This window comes from Sorex fumeus, unplaced genomic scaffold (assembly GCF_029834395.1).
Source record: "Sorex fumeus unplaced genomic scaffold, SorFum_2.1 ptg000035l, whole genome shotgun sequence".
Classification (NCBI taxonomy): domain Eukaryota; kingdom Metazoa; phylum Chordata; class Mammalia; order Eulipotyphla; family Soricidae; genus Sorex; species Sorex fumeus.
In genome coordinates this window covers 8092333-8114589 of record NW_026606092.1, presented here as the reverse complement: position 1 = coordinate 8114589, position 22257 = coordinate 8092333, and positions in this window count along the sequence as shown.

The window sequence follows — 22257 nt, the reverse complement described above, 5'->3', positions numbered from 1 at the left end:
TTTTTTACATACAAGGTTCCGACAACACATTTCCTACCAGTGTCTGAATCCCTCCACCATTGCCAGAGTGATTATCCCCACCTTGTACTCCCATATTCCCACCATAGTAAACTCATTTCTACAGAACAATTCTCATTCTCTGCTTCTTTTGTTATTTCCTTATTAATTTTTCTTTTATTTTCTTTTTGGGTCACACCCTGCGATGCTCAGGGTTTACTGGGTTTCCTGGCTCTGCACTCAGGAATTACTCCTGTTGGTGCTCAGGGGACCATATGGGATGCTGGGAATCAAACGCAGGTTGGCCGCAAGCAAGGCAAATGCCCTCCCCGCTGTGCTATCACTCCAGCCCAAATATTATGATTCTTTTTATTCCACATTTGAAAGTGATCATTCTGTGTCTGTCCCTCTTTATATGACTAACTTTACTCTCATAGTTTCCAAATCCATCCACAAAGAAACAAATTGCATGATTTCATTTTTAATATAGACAAGTAACAAGTGTTCCACTGTGTAAGTATGCCAGTTTCTTTATGCAGTTCTTCTATTCTTGGGCACGTGGGTTGTTTCCAGCACTATTGTGAATAGTGCTGCAATGAACATGATGTTCACAGATGTTTTCATTATTATTCCTAGTAAATTTAAGAGGAACTTTTTAGGAATTTCTATGTGTATTACTATGTGATCCACAAATATTTATGATTTTACTTCTTAATTTGTCCTTTTACCATTTTTGTCATAACTACTCTAAGACTTCTAAAACTATGCTGAACAGTGGTGGTAAATATAAATCCTTATAATATTCTTAGTGTTAGAGGAAAAGCTCTTGCTGTTTTACAATTGTTCTTGGCTCTTGTCATATGTGTCTTTATTTCTAGCAGTTACTATCATTGTGAATCTTGTCAAACTGTTTTCTGTATTGATAATATAGTGATTTTTTATCTTTCAAAGAGTGCTAGGGGTGCATATGTTGCCTGAGTTCCCGTGCTGCCCATGTGATGGAGCACATGTGGGGCCTGAGCATATGTGTTTCCCATATCTCTCCTCTTGAGATGTGTACTTTCATGCTTTCAATGCCTAATTATGCGGTGTGTGTAGGGACTCTATCCACACTTGGAGAAGCCCAGGATTGAGCATGTTACTCTCCACTCACTCCCACTTTCTCTTCCTCCTCTTTTTCAAAACCTCCAAATAAAATTTGTTTCACTCAACTTCAAAAAAAAGAGTGGTACATTATTTATTTAATCATCATGAGACGGAGCATTACAAAGCTGTTCATGATTGGTTGTTAGTCATATGTTTCAACACTCATCCCTCCACCAGTATAATTTACCAACACCAGTGTCACCAGTTTCTCTGCCCCAAATCCCCCCACCCCAGCCTGCCTCTATGGGTCTCTCTCTGTCTCTCCCTCTGTCTACTTTTGGGCATTGTGGTTTTGCAATAGATACTGAAAGGTTTCAGGAATATCCCTTTACCTACTTTTAACATTCAGCTCTTGTCCCGCAAAATCATTCCCAGCTATTATTGTCATACTCATCTCTATCTTATGTACACTCCTTCATACACACAACTTGTGGTTGATTCCAAACATTTACCAGTCCTCCTAGTCCGTGTTTTCCTAGCTATGGATATTAGCCTTCAACTATATTTTTTATCTCCCACAAATGAATGCAGTCATTCTATATCTGTCCCTCTCCTTCTGACTCATTTCACTCAGCATGATACTCTCCGTGTCCATCCATTTATAGGCGCATTTCTTAACCTCATTTTCCTAATAGCTATATAATATTCCATTGTGTAGATGTATCATAGTTTCTGTATCCAGACATCTGTTTTTGAGCACTCAGTCTGTTTCCAGATTTTGGCTATTGTGAATAGTGCTGCAATGAAAACAGAAGTGCAGATGTTGTTTTTGCAGTGTGTTTTTGTACCCTCAGAATATATTCCCAGAAGTGGTACTGCTGCTTCAAATGGGAGGCTCAATTTCTAGTTTTTTTGAGGAATTCCATATTGTTTTTCAAAAGGGCTGGACCAATCAACATTCCCACCACCAACAAATGAGAGTCCCTTTCTCCCGGCATCTGCAAGCAGCAGCACTGGTTGTTCTTGTTCATCTGGAAGTGTGCCGGTCTCTATGGTGTAAAATGATATTTCACTGTTGTTTTGATTTCAGAGCGCTATTTTTTAAGTCAAGATCAGTCTAAAATATCTTCTTATTCCTCACAGTTGGGATACACTTTGGGAAAATTATTCTGTGTTGATATTATTAAATCCAAGTTTTGATGCCTGCAACTTGAAAGACAGGTTGCTTAAAAAATTAAAATAAAATAAAACCCTCTTCCCTCATAAAACATTTAATTCTGTTGCTTGAGAAGACAATTAACTTGTCCTCTAAAGCCAACTAACTCCCAGGTCAGGGTTTGGGGATGTTGCGAGGTGGAAAATGATATATAGGTCTGGCTGGTAACCTTAGAATAGAAATATATAAAGGGTCAGGGGGAGGAAAGAGTCTTCTTGAGACAGTCCAACTGGCACCTGTGGTTTAATGAATCCCAGAGAAAGGTGTTCTATTGCTTTAAAACCCTTAGAATAATACTTTTTGGCCTCTCCGGGGTATATTCCCAGGAGTGGTATTGCTGGGTCAAATGGGAGCTCAATTTCTAATTTTTTGAGAGTCGTCCATACTGTTTTCCAAAAGAGTTGAACCAGTCGGAATTCCCACCAGCAGTGAAGGAGGGTCCCTTTCTTGCCACATCCGCACCAACACAGGTTGCTTTTGTTCTTTTGAATGTGGGCCAGTCTATGTGGTGTGAAATAATATCTCATTGTGGTTTTGATCTGCATCTCCCTGATGATTAATGATGTAGAGCATTTTCTCATGTGCCTTTTATCCATTCAGATTTCTTCTTTGAGAAAGTATCTGTTCATTTTGTTGTCCCACTTTTTGATGGGGTTGGATGTTTTCTTCTTGTGGAGTTCAACCAGTATTTTGTATATCCTTGATATCAACCCCTTGTCGGATGTGTATTTGGAGAATATCCTTTCCCATTCTGTAGACTGTCTTTGTATTTTGGTCACTATTTCTTTGGAGGTGCAGAAGCTTCTTAGTTTAAGATAGTCCCATTTGTCTATCTGTTTTCACTTGCTTGGCCAGTGGCGTGACATCTTTGAAGATACTATTAGCTTCAATGTTATGGAGGGTTTTGCCAACTTTGTCTTCAATGTACCTTATGGATTCTGGTCTGATGTTGAGGTCTTTGATCTATTTTGATCTTACTTTTGTACATGGTGTTAGGCAAAGATCTAAGCCCAGTTTTTTGCATGTAGTCGTCCAGTTTTGCCAGCACCATTTGTTAAAAACTTGTTTGTTCATTGCAGCACTCTTTACAATAGCCAGAATATGGAAAAAACCTGAGTGCCCGAGAACAGATGACTGGTTAAAGAAACTTTGGTACATCTACACAATGGAGTACTATGTAGCAGTTAGAAATAATGAAGTCACGAAATTTACATACAAGTGGTACTACATGGAAAATATTATGCTAAGTGAAATGAGTCAGAAAGAGAGGAACAGACATAGAAAGATTGCATTCATCTGGGTAACATAAAGTAACAAAATGAGAGACTAACACCCGAGAACAGCTTTGATAAATACCAGATTGTTCACTCCATGGCTTAGAAGTCAGCCGCACACTCTAGGGGTAAAGGCAGCTCAGATAGAAAAGGGAGCACCAAAGAAAGGGTGCTGGGAATATCTGCCCAGGATGGGAGATGCCTGCTGAAAGTAATCTATGGACCAAACATGATTGCCACCCAATGTCTCTTCTGCAGACCACAGCACCCAAAAGGAGAGATAGAACAAAAGGAGTGCCCTGACACAGAGGCAGGGTGGGATGGGGGATGGGGGGTGGGAGGGATACTGGGATTGGTGGGGGTGGAGAATGGGCACTGGTGGTGGGATGGGTACTTGATCATTGCATAACTGAAACCCAAGCACAACAACTTGTAAGTCTACAACTGTATCTCATGGTGTTTCACTAATTAAAAAAAAAAACTTAGAATAATATATTTAAGCATCCGCCTCCAAGAGGCTACATCACAGACTTTAGGAATCTTTCTGAAGAGCCTGGTGTTTGGTCTTTCCCACCATCTGTAAATGAACCTGGTTTAATGTTAAACATATGGTACATGAGAACATCCCTTAGGATTGAAAGACAGGGAAAGGTAAGTGAAGGGTTCCTAGAAGGATGTGTGTGAATAAGCAACTGGAGTATCAAGAATCTTACTTGCTTACATTAAGACCTGTGGGAGAGGGGGTGATGGGGGGGTGTGGGATAGAGGTGGGGGGAATATTAATGGGCAAGAGTGAAAACGTGAATTACACCTACCTAGCCATTTAACCCTAGGTTATCAATATGTAACAGTTTACTCTTGTCTTTCCCATTGGATAGTGTTTGCAAGACTCAGTGAGAACCTGGGAATACCTTTTAAAGCTAATCAAGGTCCAGTCTGCCTAGATAAGTTGAGAATAATTTCTCAAATCTTCCAATCCCTTTTTCTTCTTGTCTGTCCAGTTTAGGTAATTCATGAGAGACATTGTTTTAAAAAATGGTATTTAAAAAGTAGTTAGTGAGACTGGAGTGATAGCACAGCGAGTAGGGGGTTTGCTTTGCACACAGTCAACCCAGCATCCCATATGGTCCCCCGAGCACCACCAGGAGTAATTCCAGAGTGTTGAGCCAGGATTATCCCCTGAGTATCACTCGTTGTGATCCAAAAAACAAGTAACTAAATAAAATTTAAAAGTAGTTAGAGTTGACCTTGGTGAGTTAGCATTGGCTATCATGAAACTATTCACATTGTGGGCATCAACGAAAGCACAATCAGGGCTTCCTGCCATGTCCCAGCTTTCACTAAAGTGATGACTACTAAGCATTTCTCTGTACCTCTTTGTAGTCAAATACAGAAATTTCACTTTAACCAGAGGCCATTTCAGCTATGACCAAACACTTAAAAGCCTTTATTAGATCATTTCTGGGGGGTTTTGTTTTGCTTTATTTCTGATTGGGAAGGCCACATGCAGCAGTGCTCAGGGCTTACTCCTTGCTTGCACTTATGGTTCACTTCTGACAGGGCTCAGGAAACCTTGTGGGATGCTGGGGATTGAACTTGGGTAGGCTGTGTGCTGTGTTATCTCACTGTCCACCCCCCACTCCAAACCTTATAGAACATTTCTATTCTCTGCCCAATGGCATGTTCTCTTTCACACTCAAACCAATAACTCACAAAGTTGGCTGTTGTTTAAACTGAGAGAAAAACTAAGAAACAAAAATATAGGAAGTTCTTACTTCCAGCTAGATAATATTTCTCATATTTATTCAATCAATGATCCTAATGTCTCAGATGATTCTGATGCAATGTGGCAATGGAGGAAAAAGTCTCAACTTTGTAGGGAGAGCTAAACATCGTTTATGCCCATGTTTCAAATATTAACACTCATTCACTGAATAAATAATTGTAACTAAATTCTAATTCACACCCATAATTGTAGATTCTAATAAGTAATTGTAACTAATTCTAAATACTTCAACAATCAAAAGTGATCAAATATCTAAAGACACATCTTTTCTAAAGATAAAAAAGGTTTTGAATCCTATTCTCTGTTTTTTAAAATCACCTCTCATCATAGTAGGGAGTGGACAGGGGGCATACTAAAATTTCTTACCTAGTTACTTATCTTATATAGCCCTTATATATCATTAATGAAAAATTATACCCCCAAACTGAACAAAACTGTCAGTGATAAAGAACTGGAGTATATGCTTGGCATGAAGGAGCCCCAAGGTCAATCTTCAGCACTGCAGGATCTCCTAAGCCTACTGGATGCAGCCAAATAACAAATAAAACAAGTATATGAATGAATATAAATGCATAACACTATTTTAAAGAATCCTTTGGAGATAGCTATATGACTCCAATGATGACATTCTGGAAAAGGAAAAACTGTTAACAATGGTAAAAAATAATAGGTATTTACTAGTATCGTAATAATAATTATGATACTAGTAAAGGATAATAAATAGATGACACAGGATACTTCAAGGTAATAAAACTATTCTGTATTAGGCTGTAATATTTGATGAAGTGTCAATCCCATAAATCTTACAGCACAAAGACTGAACTTCAATATACAAATTTTAAAAAATTATTTATAAGATTGGGGAAATCCCAGGATAAAAATACAGGATGTAACAAAATCATTCTAATTGTATATTTATACCCATAATTATATATTTATACTCATGTATGAAACAACTTCAGTGAAGGTAGTGGGAATAAAACATGTTGACTTGGGGCCAGAACAGCAGTACAGAAGGTAGGGCTCTTGCCTTGCACGTAGCTGACCTGGATTCAATTCCCAGCATCTCTGTGCACCACCAGGAGTAATTCCTGAGTGCAGATCCAGGGCTCTCTGGGCAACCTGGGCACTGCCGGATGTGGCCCAAAAAGAAAAAAAAGAGAAAGAAACATGCTGACTTAAGGAACTAAAATTAAAAGGTTGGTATACTTAAGTCCTTGTGAATTCATTGCTATAGCCAAGTATTATGACTAATAATTCTGAAGTAGTTGTACATACATTTTGAGACAGAACAATTCATGAAATTGAAGCTGATAGAAACCAGGTTACTCACTGATGGAGTTAGAATTCATGGAGAAGCAAGTAGAGGAGACTGGGAATCAAACCCGGGTTGGCTGCACGCAAGGCAAATGCCCTACCCGCTGTGCTATTGCTCCAGCCCACAATCCTGCTTCTGCTTTCATAATTAAATATCCTTTTTTTATAAGAAGTGAAGAGGAAGTTATTAGTGTAGCACTAAACACTGAATTTGCTTTTATTATTTGTGTATGCAAGCTACCAAATACATTTCTGCCAATAAAATGTCACTTTTCAACCAAAATTGTACCCTAGAGAGCTTCTAAATATTTAGTCATATATAGCAATTTAGTCATATATATGCCTACTAAGCAATGAGCTGGAGTGATAGCACAGCGGTAGGGCCTTTGCCTTGCACGCAGCCGGCCTCGCCGAGCTGGGTTCAGAGCTGGGTTCAATTCCTCCGCCCCTCTTGGAGAGCCCGGCAAGCTACCGAGAGCATCTCGCTCGCTCTCACGGCAAAGCCTGGCAAGCTCCCCGTGACATATTCAATATGCCAAACACAGTAACAACAAGTCTTACAATGGAGAGGACAGTGCTACTGTGCAGTGCAGTGCTACTTAGCAATGTGCCTTGATTATTCTCTAGTAAACTTGCAGAGCATGGCAGTGTTTAAAGTCAACGGAAATTCTAATCCTACGCTTTACTTCCAAAAAATACAGATTTATTTTATTTCAGAACAAGTCAAATAAATAGGTCAAGACAATGTCAAATTTTTTATTGGACAACAACCTGCTTTAAATGACTCTGTTTAATGTCATCCCAGTAGGAGATTATCACCAAGTTTCTATTTAGATCCCAGGAGTTCCTCATTGAACACCTGGTGAGGAACACCTGGGATCTAAACAGAGCAGCTGCTGTCTTAATCGGACAGCTATTTTTACACACAATGAAAAAAAATGTTAAAATCTATCAAATTGGAAGGGGGGTGGATTTTGTTATTAAAAGTTATTTCTACTTTCATATTTAATATATTAATGCATGGAGGAACAAGGTAAAGATGATGGTTTGAGGAAAGATCAGTGAGGACAGGATAAAAGTATATTTTAGAGCTTGGCTCAAAGAATTTTGACATAGAGGTAGTATATTTGCTGAAATCAAGTTTATTATATAAAAAAAAATTCAGAATGATAGTGATTAGTAGTTCAACCATTTAAGCCAAACTTAGCATGAAACTAGAGGCGATTATGCTAAGTGAAATAAGTAAGTGGAAGACAATTGCTGAATGGTGTCACTTAGATGTGGAAAAAAAAAAAACTCAAGCAAAATGAACTGGTAAGAAAAAGAAAATGGATAAACCATTACCTGCTTGACTCAACAAAAACTATGGTGTATACTGGAGGGAAAGGACAGGGGAGAATGGCATAGGGGTCTTTTTGGTGATGGTTTTCTCTGGAACATTGGCCATAGGTGTGGTGAATCCTATACGCACATAGAGGTAGGAAGCTGTATATTTGAAATGCTGTAATATTAGTGCTAATGCTAAATCAATTTTTAAAAAGCAAATTTCTTAAAAGTGAAAAAATAAATAATCGTATTAGTTACTTCAATTGAACATCTTGTCACAATACTTTTACGTTTTTCCATTTAATGGTGAGAGATTTGTTTTGATGTGTGAAAAATGATTTGATGTGTGAAAAAACATTAGGGGGAAAATGCTTTATAGGAACTGGGTGGAAATGGGGGTACTTACAAACAACTTCTAAACAAACATAGTCTCCCAGATGGATGACTCTTTTGTTAGGGAGATTCCCAGGACCTTTAACATTTTTAAAAGAAAAAAGTCATAAATTTGAATTTATTTTCATAAAGGACACTAAGAAGAGGAAAATAGAGGAAAATGAGGAAAATATTTGTGGCATAATTTAAAAAAAGACTTTTCTACATTAGTAGGAATTAATACAAATCAATGAGAAAGACCAAAAACCAATGTAAATTTTGGAGGGAAACCTAACATAGAACAAAGGCTTATATGAAAGATGATCATCCTGTTCGTCGATTGCCTCGAGCAGGCACCAGTAACGTCTCCTTCTTCCTAGCCCTGAGATTTTAAAAGAGCCATGTCAATGCTCTTTCAGGGTTAGGAGAATGAGACCCATCATTGTTACTGGTATTTGGCATATTGAGTACGACACGGGAAGTTTGCCAGACTCTGCCGTGCGGCCAGGATACTTTTGGTAGCCTGCCAGGTTCTCCAAAGGAAAAATAAGATAATAAGATGTCTTCTGGGTGGTGGGTTTTATAATCTCTGAGTCTTGGCCGTTGATGGGACCAGCCTGGCTCTGGCGGCAGCTAGTGGGTGTGACGCCTACCTACTGGAAGATGTGAGGTCTGAGTGGAGAAGGCCCAGTCCCAATCTGAGAAGGCTTGGAGATCTCAGCCCCAGGACCCGGATGCCTGGTTCCTCTGCCAGTTCTTTCATGCATGAGGCTTGTCTGGATGTGTGGAGAGTGATCCCAGCATGGCCATGGCTGGCTTCAGAGGTCCTCAGCTGCTGGGGCTCTGCTTAGAAAGGGGAGAGAGAAACTCAACCCGCCCCCCCCTCCAAGCGGCCCCGGTGAGGACAGACAGGCGCGGGGGCAGGAGACTCAGGAATATCATGAAAGATGATATTCTTCATTAATAAACAGGGAAATGCATATTAGTGCCACAATAAATTGGTATTACAAATTCATTAAATTAGCAAATGAAAATGTCTGACAACTTACATGTTGTGAGAGAATTTTATAAGAATTTGTTTATAATAAATAAGTAAAATAAATAAAATTTAAAATAAAATTCTAGCTTTTATATTAGTTTTATAAATTAGTTTTATAAATTGGCATAATTATTTTGGAAAATGTGTCATGGTCTTGTAAAGCTGAAGACATACATGCATTATAAATAAGAAATTCCATAATATATTATAGTATAGAATTCTGTGTTTTACACATCACATACACACACATCACAACATCATTGTTTATAACAGCCCAAAGTCAGAAATATTATTTATGCCAATGAATATTTTTATTTATCCATGCAATGAAATTATTGGTTCCGAGGATCAATTCTTCTCCACTGTCGAAAACGGCATGATGACATTGGACCCTTCTTGTCTCGGTCAGACCAGTGATGTCGTACTTGATCTTTCGCGCTTGTACCATCAGGTCCTCGATGGATGCATCTGATGCTAGCATATGTGCATTAAAAGTACAGACTATCATTTTTGTCTTCCTTCGTTGTGGCAGCCTAGTTTGGCCTTGAGATTTTCTCGGCCTCTCCTTTCTCATCCTTCTCAATGTCTACAGCAAAAAAAGGAGCACAAACCAAACAGGAGAAAGGAAATAATAAAACTCAGAGCAGAGATTAACGAGATAGAAACCCAAAAAACAATCTGAAAGATCAATGAAACCAAGAGCTGGTTCTTCGAGAAAATTAACAAGATTGATAAGCCTCTAGCAAAACTCACAAAGAAAGGGAGAGAGAAAACCCTAATAAACCGAATCAGAAATGAAAAGGGGGTCATTACAACAGAAACTACAGAAATTCAAAGGATCCTCAGGAAATACTTTGAGAAGCTTTATGCCACGGAACATCAAAACCTCGAGGAAATGGATAAATTCCTAGACTCCTACAGACTCCCAAGGCTGAACCAAGGAGACCTGAAATACCTGAACAGACCGATCACCATCAAGGAAATTGAAATGGTAATAAAAAGTCTCCCCAAGCACAAAAGTCCTGGCCCGGATGGATTCACTAGTGAATTCTTCCAAATCTTTAAAGAGGACTTACTCCCAATCCGCTTTAAGCTTTCCACGAAATTGAAATATCAAAAACACTTCCAAACAGTTTCTACGAAGCAAATATCACACTGATACCAAAAGCAGACAGACATGACACAAAGAAAGAGAATTACAGACCGATATCCCTGATGAACACAGATGCAAAGATCCTCAACAAACTATTAGCAAATAGAATCCAACTACTCATCAAAAAGATCATACACCATGACCAAGTAGGATTCATCCCAGGGATGCAAGGATGGTTCAACATTCGGAAATCAATCAACATAATCCATCATATCAACAAAAGAAAAGATAAAAAGCATATGATCATAACAATAGATGCAGAGAAAGCATTTGACAAGATGCAGCACCCCTTTATGATGAAAACCCTAGCCAAAATGGGTAGAGAGGGGACTTTCCTCAACATAATTAAAGCCATATACCACAAGCCTGCAGCAAGCATCATCCTCAATGGGGAAAAACTGAGAGCCTTCCCTCTAAGATCAGGCACGAGACAAGGATGCCTACTATCTCCACTACTGTTCAATATAGTACTGGAAGTGCTTGCAATAGTGATTAGGCAAGAAAAAGATATTAAGGGCATTCAGGTAGGAAAGGAAGAAATCAAGTTCTCACTATTCACAGATGATATGATACTATACTTAGAGAACCCAATAACCTCCACCAAAAAACTCCTAGAAACAATAGACTTGTATAGTAAAGTTGCAGGCTATAAAATCAATACCCAAAAGTCCATGGCTTTCCTATACTCAAATAGTGAGAGAGAAAAAATCTACATGATAAAAATGATCCCGTTCACAATTGTTCCCCAGGAAATCAAGTACCTAGGAATCAGCTTAACTAAGGAAGTAAAGGAGCTGTACAAAATGCTACTTCAGGAAATAAAAGAAGACATGAGGAAATGGAAAAATATCCTCTGCTCTTGGGTCGGGAGACTTAACATTGTCAAAATGGCAATACTACCAAAAGCATTGTATAAATTCAATGCAATCCCTTTAAGGATACCCATGACATTCTTCAAAGAAATGGAGCAAACACTGCTGAAATTTATATGGAACAATAAGCCCCCATGAATAGCAAAAGCAATTCTTGGGAAAAAGAAAATGGGAGGAATCAACCTCCCTAACTTCAAACTGTACTACAAAGCAGTAATAATCAAAACAGCATGGTACTGGAACAAAAGCAGAACTGCAGACCAGTGGAATAGGGTTGAATACACTGACATCTCCCCTCAACCATATGATCATCTAATCTTTGATAAAGGTGCAAGTAATGTGAAATGGAGTAAGGAAAGCCTCTTTAACAAAGTGTGCTGGCAAAACTGGACGGCTACATGCAAAAAAGTGGGCTCAGAACTCTGCCTAACACCGTGTACAAAAGTAAGATGAAAATGGATTAAAGACCTCAACATCAGACCAGAAACCATAAGGTACATTGAAGACAAAGTTGGCAAAACCCTCCATGACATTGAAGCTAAAGGTATCTTCAAAGATGCCAACGCCACTGGCCGAGCAAGTGAAAACAGAGATAGATAAATGGGACTATCTTAAACTAAGAAGCTTCTGCACCTCCAAAGAAACAGTGACCAAAATACAAAGACAGTCTACAGAATGGGAAAGGATATTCGCCGAATACACATCTGACAAGGGGTTGATATCAAGGATATACAAAATACTGGTTGAACTCCACAAGAAGAAAACATCAAACCCCATCAAAAAATGGGGCAATGAAATGAACAGAAATTTTCTCAAAGAAGAAATCCAAATGGCAAAAAAGCGCATGAGAAAATGCTCTACATCATTAATCATCAGGGAGATGCAGATCAAAACCACAATGAGATACCATCTCACACCTCAGAGACTGGCCCACATCCAAAAGAACAAAAGCAACCGATGCTGGCACAGATGTGACGAGAAAAGGACACTCCTTCACTGCTGGTGGGAATGTCGACTGGTTCAGCCCTTCTGGAAAACAGTATGGACGATTCTCAAAAAATTAGAAATTGAGCTCCCATTTGACCCAGCAATACCACTCCTGGGAATATATCCCAGAGAGGCAACAATGTATAGTTGAAGTGACATCTGCACTTGTTTGTTCATTGCAGCACGCTTTACAATAGCCAGAAACTGGGAGAAACTGAATGGCCAAGAAAAGAGGACTGGTTAAAGAAACTTTGGTACATCTACACAATGGAGTACTATGTAGCTGTTAGAAAAGATGAAGTCATGAAATTTACATACAAGTGGTACAACATGGAAAGTATGCTAAGCGAAATGAGTCAGAAAGAGAGGGATAGACACAGAAAGATTGCATTCATCTGGGGGTATAAAGTAATAAAATATGATATTAATACCCAAGAATAGCTGAGATCAGCACCAGGAGGATTACTCCATAACTTAGAGGCCAGCAAGGCATTCTAGGGGAAAGGGCAGCTCAGATAGAGAAGGGAGCACCAAATAAAGGATGTTTGGAGGATCCTCCCAGGAGGGAAGATGCATGTTGAAAGTAGACTATGGACTGAACATGTTTGGCACTCAAAGCCTCTTTTGCAGACCACAACACCCAAAAGGAGAAAGAGAACACAAGGGATCGCCCTGCCACAGAGGCAGGGTGGGATGGGAGTGATGGGGGTGGGAGGGATATTATCCATGGTGGTGGAAAATGGGCACTGGTGCAGGGATGGGTATTTGATCATTGTATAATCTAAACCCAAGCACAAAAAAATTGTAAATCTACAACTGTACCTCATGGTGTTTCACTAATAATAAATATATATATATATATATATATATATATAAAATCTAACTGCGTGATTAAGGGGGAAAGGGTCTGTGCTAATGTGCTCCTTTATCTTTGAATCAGATGTGGCAAATATAGAGTTTTGTTCTTCATCAGTCCAATTCATGAAGTGATTTGCCAAATGCTGAGAAATAATCTTATGACATGAAGAGTAGTTGCCCACATATATTACAGAATTCCTTTTGTCTTAGTTTTCTTTCTTATTCTAAAATGTTACCTAAAATGTTACTTATGTATCTCTCTGAATTTTGGAAATTCAGATATAAAGTTATGATTAAAATTAATTTTATTTAACTTATTTATTTCTTTGGCCATATTTACTTTTTAATAAATGACATCTAGCAAATTTTCTCATTGACATGTATGCAGGTGCCAGTTCTAGAAACATTATACAATCCTTGATTTCAGGTACACTGGTCACCTTGATTTCAGATACACTGTTTAGAAACGTTCAGCCTATTTTGAGCAGCACTCCATGCACTATCCATTCAGCAATATCCCTCCACATTGATGCCATTCTCCTAATCTCCCCCAAAGATTCTCCCATGACTGAAGAAAATGTTTAAACTATGAAGCTCTGATTTTTTTACAGTGACACACCTCTAACAATTTTTGTGTTAATCTATGTTGTTGTTGTTGTTATTGCAAATGGGCTGTTGTATAATAATTTTACTGATATATTTTGGAAAAATGCAAACTTTATTCCCTCACCAAGAGTTAGATGCAATTTCTGAAGGTTGTTTGATTCTGATAGACACCAATTATAATATCTGAGTTCCCTAGTAAAAGATGGATTCTTTCTCTTAGTAGTCTTAAGTTTGGCTTATTTTACATGATAGGAAGCTCTATTATTTCAAAGATTCTTTTTACCCTACTGGCAGACAAGCAAAAAGGTAGAAAGACTTTACTCAAAATAACTCTAATCTTGGAAATTTACTACCCAGAGTCAACTGTAAAATACCATTAGACAGAAATTATTTTCCACATCCCTCATTTAGAAACACTTTTCAAAGACCCTAGAGAAATAAATTGCTACTAAGCATCCATTAATAATTAGGGGCCATAGAGAGAGTCGGTAAGGTGCTTGACTTGCTTGCAATCAAAGTAAGTTTAATCACTGGCTCTGCAGATTGTTTTCTGAGCACCAGAATCCGACAAAAAGGTACAGAAATTACCAAGCCCCTTAGTAAGAGCAGTGTGGTACAAAGTCTAAACACATTAGATCAAAGTCTAAACACACCTAGAGCTGATACCTCCCTCTGCCATTTGCTAGCTCTCTGGTACTGGCCATTTCTGCATTTCAGTTTCTTCCATATATAATATGGTAACACCTTGCAAAGTTACCTTCAAAGCAAGGTAAGACATGTGACACAAAACAGATTTCATTTTCCTTTCTTGCCAACAAGTATGGAATTTCCACCTTCTTTGGGTTTTACAGACAAAAAAATGAAAAGTAGGGAGGAGTTAGACTTTTTGTTGCTAACAATGTTCAGAGCAAATATAGACATGATGCTCAAAGGGCTTCGTTGATAAGGTATTCCAGGTCCTTTGGGTTTTTTGCTGGCTTTAGGGTGGACAGCACAACCAGTAGTGGTTGGGGCTTAGTCCCTGCTACTGCCCAGGTTTCACTTCTGGCAGTGCTCAGGGGACCATGTAGTACCAAAGCTCAAACCTGAGTCTTCCTGCAGTGCATGTATTCTAATCCACTGAGCTATCTTTCTGGCACCATTATAACAAGTCTGAAATATATGCCTGCTAGTTCTTTCTTCATGTCATGAATAGTGTTATTTACTCTCTTATGGAGTAATGTTGAAAAGCAAATATTAATTCCAGTGATAATTTTTTGTAGCCACTTAATTGAAGACTGTAATGGCTTTTATAATAGTGTAACTCTCAACGGAAGGTAGCAGAATGTAACTGGAATCTTATAGGTAGAGGCCAGAGATGGTGCAAAACAAAAGCACAGGAGAGCATCTCTCCTTTCCCTCCCTACCCTTCCCCTCTCCCACAACAGTATTACCCAGCCCAAATGTCAACAGTGATCAAGTTGATAAATCCTCTTTTTATAGGCTAACTAATCCCTATTCACTTTCTTCATCTTCAGGTGTAAAGACAACTCACAGAAATAAACTAGAGGCTGAACTGGTATCCATCTCACCATTAACATTAAGGTCTGTACAGATTAATGGTTAGAATAATATTTGTGTAATGTAGAATTTGCAGTCCTTTTACAAAATATTTTAATCAATTCTGATAACAACCATTTGCACTAATTCTTCTTTTATAGGTGTAGAGAAATTTTACCCAAGATTATACTTTCAAGGCAGGGATAGGGCTCATGAAAAACTTTGACTTAAGGTATTTCATGTTTTCCACTACCTTCTGAACCAGTTGTCCTCATTTTGAACAATGTTATCCTCTGCACAAGGACCAGAACACCTCAATCACACTAATGCATTATATATTACTAGAGGATGCACAGAGAACTTCCCAGGAAGAAGTTTTATTCAGTATATATTTAAGGTTCAGCAAATATATTGAACCTGCATTTCTAAACATAGGGTCAAGACATTTTTTAACGCTAACCTTCTTTTAACCCCTTCTGGCACTGAAGAAAATTTAGTGTTGTTGATAAAGCTCTTTAGACATAATTGTTTCTCAAGCCTGATAAATTAAGGAATTTTAAACTATATCCTGACAACAACCTCTCTATGACCAATTTGTCTGGAATGCTTATGAGGGGCTTTATTATTTATTTTCTTTTTTGGTTTGTCAGTGTTCACTTCTGGCTCTGCACTTAGGAATCACTCCTGGCAGGACTCAGGAGACTATTTGAGGTACAACAATCAAACCACGGTCACCAGCATGCAAGGCAAGTGCCCTACCCACTACACTATTTCTCATGCTTCATGGATTACTTTTTAATTTCCATGCTTCTCACATAATTCTGGTTTGCAGCAAGTTCAAAAACTAGTAGACCTAAGCCTCATTTTTGTATATAATAAATATGAGGTTCAGAGGTGAGCTGTTTATTTAATTTTACAAGAAAGCCTTCCAGGTTATTAGGATTAGAACTCTCAAATCCTAATTCTTCTAAATTTAGTTTTATTGTCATCTGTGTACATACAACTTGGCATATGAATTCAGTTGAATTTAATTTCCCATATTTTATTAAGGTCTCAAAGAAATTTGACTTTTTAGACTGACTTTTATCTAGTTTCCTTACAAAGGCTATAGATATAACCCAATCTTTTTGAGTCATGATATAAAGAATATATGTGAGTTTGGAAGAATTTATTTCCTGAAATATCTCTCATTCCACATATTTATTTACAATGCCACCTGTATTCTATGTGTCTTTCAAGTTACCTCTAATTATAATAAGAAAATGTTTTGATGGAAACCTCTGCAACATCAGGGTATTGTGATAAAAATTGGAACAAGAATATCCTTTTTGTATGTGTTTTGACTCCAAAGCAATTGTCATACAAATGCAATTTCAAAATCATTATTTTTGTTGAAAAGATACTGAATATGAAAGGGAGGAATTCACAGCTTGAGTTTCTGATATAGCACCAGATTTAGCCAAAGGAACTGACATTTGGAAATGTTCTTCTTTTCCTGTATACCTAGACAATCCGCCTTTAAAAACGATTGCCAAAGGGTTACTCAATCCTCAATAATTTTTAATGCAATATTGATGAGCACAATAAGTACTCATATAAAGATTCTAAAGTAAAACTCTTTAGGAACAGAAAATACTAGCCTATTTATTATCTCACTAGAATATATTCTTTTTTTTTTTAATTTATTTATTTATTGAATCACTGTGGGAAAAGTTACAGAGCTTTCGGGTTTAGGTCTCAGTCATGTAGATACCAAACACATTTCCCTTTACCAATACTCATTTTTAACCCCGAACCCCAATAGACCCCCACCTCCCACCCCTCCCAATTCTTGTGAGGCAGATGAGTTCTAGTTAATACTCTATCTACTTTGACTAGATAGATTATTTCGATAGAAGATGCACAATTATTGTTTAGAGTTTACGACCCACCCCCCACAATCAGACATGCTGAAACAGCGTTGTGAAATGATTTGCTTTCTACAACTTGGTTTAAGAATAAAGTGATGTCGCGCGGCCATGATAGCGGCCGCGCGGTTTTGAATTTCTGCTATTTTACTTATTGACCCTGGAAGAATTTCTATTAAAAGTTAGCTAGTTAAGAGATTGGTTTCTGTGCCCTGGAGTCGTGGCCGTGCCGGAGAGCCGCTCGTGGGGGGCAGCTGGCGACCTCGGTGGGGCGTGGGGGACGGCCCACAAAGCCCCCCTTCCCATGAGGTCCCTGCTGCTCCCGCCAGCCCCGGCTCAAACCTGCTTTCCACAAGGCTCCCGTGCAGCCGCCATCTTTCTTTCCAGAGAGGAGCGGGCGGGCCGGTCAACGCCCTTTCCCCTCCGGGCTGGCTTGGTGGCGCGGTTTAACACAAGTCCATTTGCTTTTCTAGAATATATTCTTTATTCAACCTCATTATTAACATTTTTAAGGCCTTAAAATTCTGGTTTGTAGTATTTGCAAGCAGAAACATTTTACAGATTACATTTATGACCTCTAGATGAAATTATGCATCTTGCTGTAACATAATTGTTGTAACATAAGGGTATTATGCTAAATAAAATAAATAAGAGAATGAACAAAATTCAGATGATCTCATTCATCTATAGTGAGACAATATAAGAGACAATATTCATGCTCTGACAAGGGAATAGATAGCATTGAATAATGCCAAAGCTTCGGCCTTGGGGCAGGTGCGGAGGGTCTAACAATCAGCAGAGAACTTTTTACCTGTGTACTTCATGGAGAAGCAAAAAAAATAAAAAAGGAAAAACAATCTGTATGACTAACTTTGTCTTTATACTGGCTTCCTAAAAGTACTAATTATAAGTAGCAAAGAGTCCTCTAAGACTATTTAAAGTAAGGCTAGATTTTTTTTACTTTGAATAATAAGTATTTTTTCCTTAAAAGGTAAACTCTCATGGTATCATAAGGTAAGGTAAAGGTAAAGGCCCTCCCATTGATCGCCGATTTGCTCGAGCGGGCCCAGTAACGTCTCCATTGGAGACTTTGTTGTTACTGTGTTTGGCATATCGAATACTCTCGGTAGCTTGCCGGGCTCTCTGAGAGGGGCGGAGGTATCATATGTAAGGTAATATGAATAACACAATACATATGGTTGTTAATATAAAATGGTCAATTATCATAAAAAGCATCCTATATACCCATAATACCTAAAATTTTAGTAAATTTGTGAGAAGAGATTGCAAAATAATTTCTTCGTGCACGCACGCTCAGAAAAAAAATGTAATAATTATTTCTTAGATGTATTTATTCTCTGGCACTGCACCATGTAGGATTTTCGCGGCAATAGTTTATGATGACATCTCAAAGCACACAAAAGACATTTAGAGAACTTCACCAACCTTGTGCTTTAGTAAAGCTGAATAAACAAGAGTCTTCAAAGTAAAACTGGCAAATAAATATATCCATGTGAAAAATAGAAAATAAATTTTTCAAACACTATTTAAGTTACTTTGCTAGTCATTGTGGAGAATATGAGGTATTAAAATGAACCCTCCCCTCATTTTTAAAATTTTTTTCTTCTTTTATTTATTTATTGAATCACTGTGGGAAAAGTTACAAAGTTTTCAGGTTTAAGACTTGGTCATACAATGATCAAACACCTTTCCCTTCACTGGTACTCATTTTTCAACACCAAGAACCCCAATATACCCCCCTCCCACCCCTCCCAATGCCTGTGAGGCAGATGATTTTAACTTAACTCTTCTCTACATTGATTACATTCATTACTTCAACAAAAGATGCACCATTATTGTTTAGAATTTCGCCCCCAACAATCAGAATTGCTGAAAAGGCATTGTGAAATACTTTGTTTTCTATAGCTGGTTATGAGAATCATACAATGTAATATAATGATTTTGGATTTCTGCAAAGAATCAGATAATTACGAGATTGGTTTCTGTGCATCTGGTGTTATAGCTTTGCTGGAGAGCCACTCATGGGGGGAAACTCGTGACCTCAGTAGGGCGTGAAGGACGAGCCGGTACCGCACCCTTTCCCATGAGACTGCAGTTGCCCCATCACTGCCGGCTCATACCTGGCTTTCCTATAAGCTCTGAGGCGGCAACCACCTTGCTGCTGGGGGGAAAAAGGTTGAAGGGAGCAAGACCCATTCCTTCCCTGGGAGGCATGGCGCGGTAGTTTAACGCATGGTCCATTTACTTTTCTGCCGCAAGTTGCCGGGCTCTGGATTAAGTCCTTTTGCCTCTGGAGCCATGGCTGTGCCGGAGAGCTGATTGTGGGGGGCAACTCGTGACCTTGGTAGAGCGTAAAGGACAAGCCTGTACTGCCCCCCTTCCCATGAGACTGCAGTTGCCCCGTCACCGCCAGCTCATACCTGGCTTTCCAATAAACTCTGAGGTGGTGGCTACCTTGTATGCAGTCCAGATGCATTTCTGTCAAAAGCCACTGGGTTTCAAGATTTGTTTCTGAGTCTCTGGGATCATGTCCATTAATCTGCTTGATCAGGAGCCAGAGAGGCCAGTAGGCAGTGACTTGGGGTCTCGTTGGGTTGGGGAGGAAAGGCCAGTTCCACCCCCACATGTCTCGTCACTGCAGGCCCAAACCTGACTGTCCTGTGGCCTCTGGGGGAACAGGCCAAGGCACGAAACGTATTCCCACCTGGAGTGGCCCAGCACCAGTAACCTACCGCAGGAAAAGGACGCATTTCTGCCAAAAGCTTTGGGTTTTGAGATTTGTTTTTGAGTCTCTGGGATCATGGCCGTTAAGCAGTTTGGTCAGGAACCAGAGAGGCCATGCCTCCAATTATATAGCTGAGCAAGATGTGGTTTGTGGGTGTGTCACCCACATTTACTTTCTTGGTAAACTTTGCCCCAAGTTTTGGGGGTCTGGTCAAAGGCACAGCAGCACTTTGGGGTATCTGAAAGTCTGACGGTACCATCAGGCTACTGATACACTCGCCTCACAAGTACAGATTGACCTGCTGGTGGCACTATACCCTCTTCCCCTCAATTTTTTTACAGAAAGTTGTAACTATTTAAAGGAATTATGCCTTTAAAAATAAACAATGATCTCAGACAGCCTTGTAATAAATACATGATAGGGAGAAGTCAGAGAAAATTGCAATTACTTTTCACAATAGAGTGAAATATTTTCTAAGTGAATTTTTACTTTTTCTAATAATTATGAAAATCTGTAGTGGTTAAAACAACCTTGGTTCTAGTAACCTACAAAGCTAACTTATTTTCAAATTCAGGTGCTATAATTTACCAGCTTTGTGAACTTAGGTAAGATCACTAAAGTCACTATATAGAATACGTGCTCAATATGTGTTCTATTATCATTATATCTTTGTGCTACAGATAATCCAACAAAATACAGGAGTTGAAACAAGGAAAGTATTCTCACAATTGATACTAATTTAGAGATTTCTCTCATAATGTACCTCTCCATTGTTTGATAATGACACATTGTCAATTCCATCCACAAAGTTAGATAAAACTACTATGAACTGATGTAAGCAAATATGGCTTTAGGCTAGAAGTAGTTCTTTAGCTCTGTCCTGATAAATGTGTACATAGATGTAGATACAGGCATATGCAAATATGAATAAAATGTAGAGCAGATGCTGGGGTGATAGCACAGCAGGTAGCGCATTTGCCTTGCTCGCAGCTGACCCAGGTTCGATTCCCAGCATCCCATATGATCCCTGAGCACAGCCAGAAGTAATTCCTGAGTGCATGAGCCAGAAGTACGGGGACCATATGGTCCCCTGAGCACTGTGCATCACCGAGTGTGAACCAAAAAGCAAAAAAAGAAAAAAGAAAAAAGAAATGTAGAGCAGAAAATACCTACAAGAATACCTTGGGACCCTATGTAAAGAATCCCATTAGAAGACAGCACTGAGTGATTGCATAAAGACTAGTCGAATTGCATAAAGACTGAGTGATTGCACAAAGACTAGTCTTAGAATTATCACAAAGTTATCAGATCACAAAACAGAAGCTTTTCAGCCACTCCATGACTTGAATGAAAAAGATTGTGCACTATTCCTCACCTGCAGCTGTATTTAGAAAATATGATTTTAATGGTTTTATACATAAAAAAGATTAAGATAGTTAACACTCCTCAAAAAGATAAAGATCGTTAACACTCCACATTATTGTTTCTACAAGTAAGTTTCATCATGCACATGGAACTCAAAATAGTTTCCTTTTTTAGTATACTTTTACTGAGTTAGCATTGGTTTACATGACTATAAATGTTTAGGTGTTTGGGGGGTACTATGCAACTGCACATCCTGTTACAAAAATGCCAATAACCTTCCATTATAATGCATTGGAGCCATTCTCACATCCCCACCTCCCACTCTTGTAATCTCAGTTCTGTCATCAGGGCTGATGTGTCACCTTTCAGGGCTGGAGCTAAAGTACAGTGGGTAGAGCCTTTGCCTTGCACGCGGCTGACCCGGGTTTGATCGTCAGCAAACCATACGGCCCCCTGAGCACTGCCAGGAGTAATTCCTGAGGGCAGAGCCAGGAGTAACACCTGAGCATTGCTGGGGGTGACCCAAAAAGGTTTTGAAAAAAGAACATTGTCACCTTTCTTGCTGTGTTTCTTTATAACTCACACGTGCATGAGATGATTTGGTATTTGTTTTTCACCTTCTAATTTGTTTCTCTTAGCATAACACCCATCTTGTTCCACCCATGATGTTGCAAGGTAAAATTTCATCTTTTCTTAAAGCTGAGCTTAAACATTTGTTTTTTGGCATTTGTCTTTTCAGATCTTGGCTATTGTAAACAACTCTGCAATGAACATAGGTTTGCATATATCTTTTCAAAATCAGTGTTCTTGT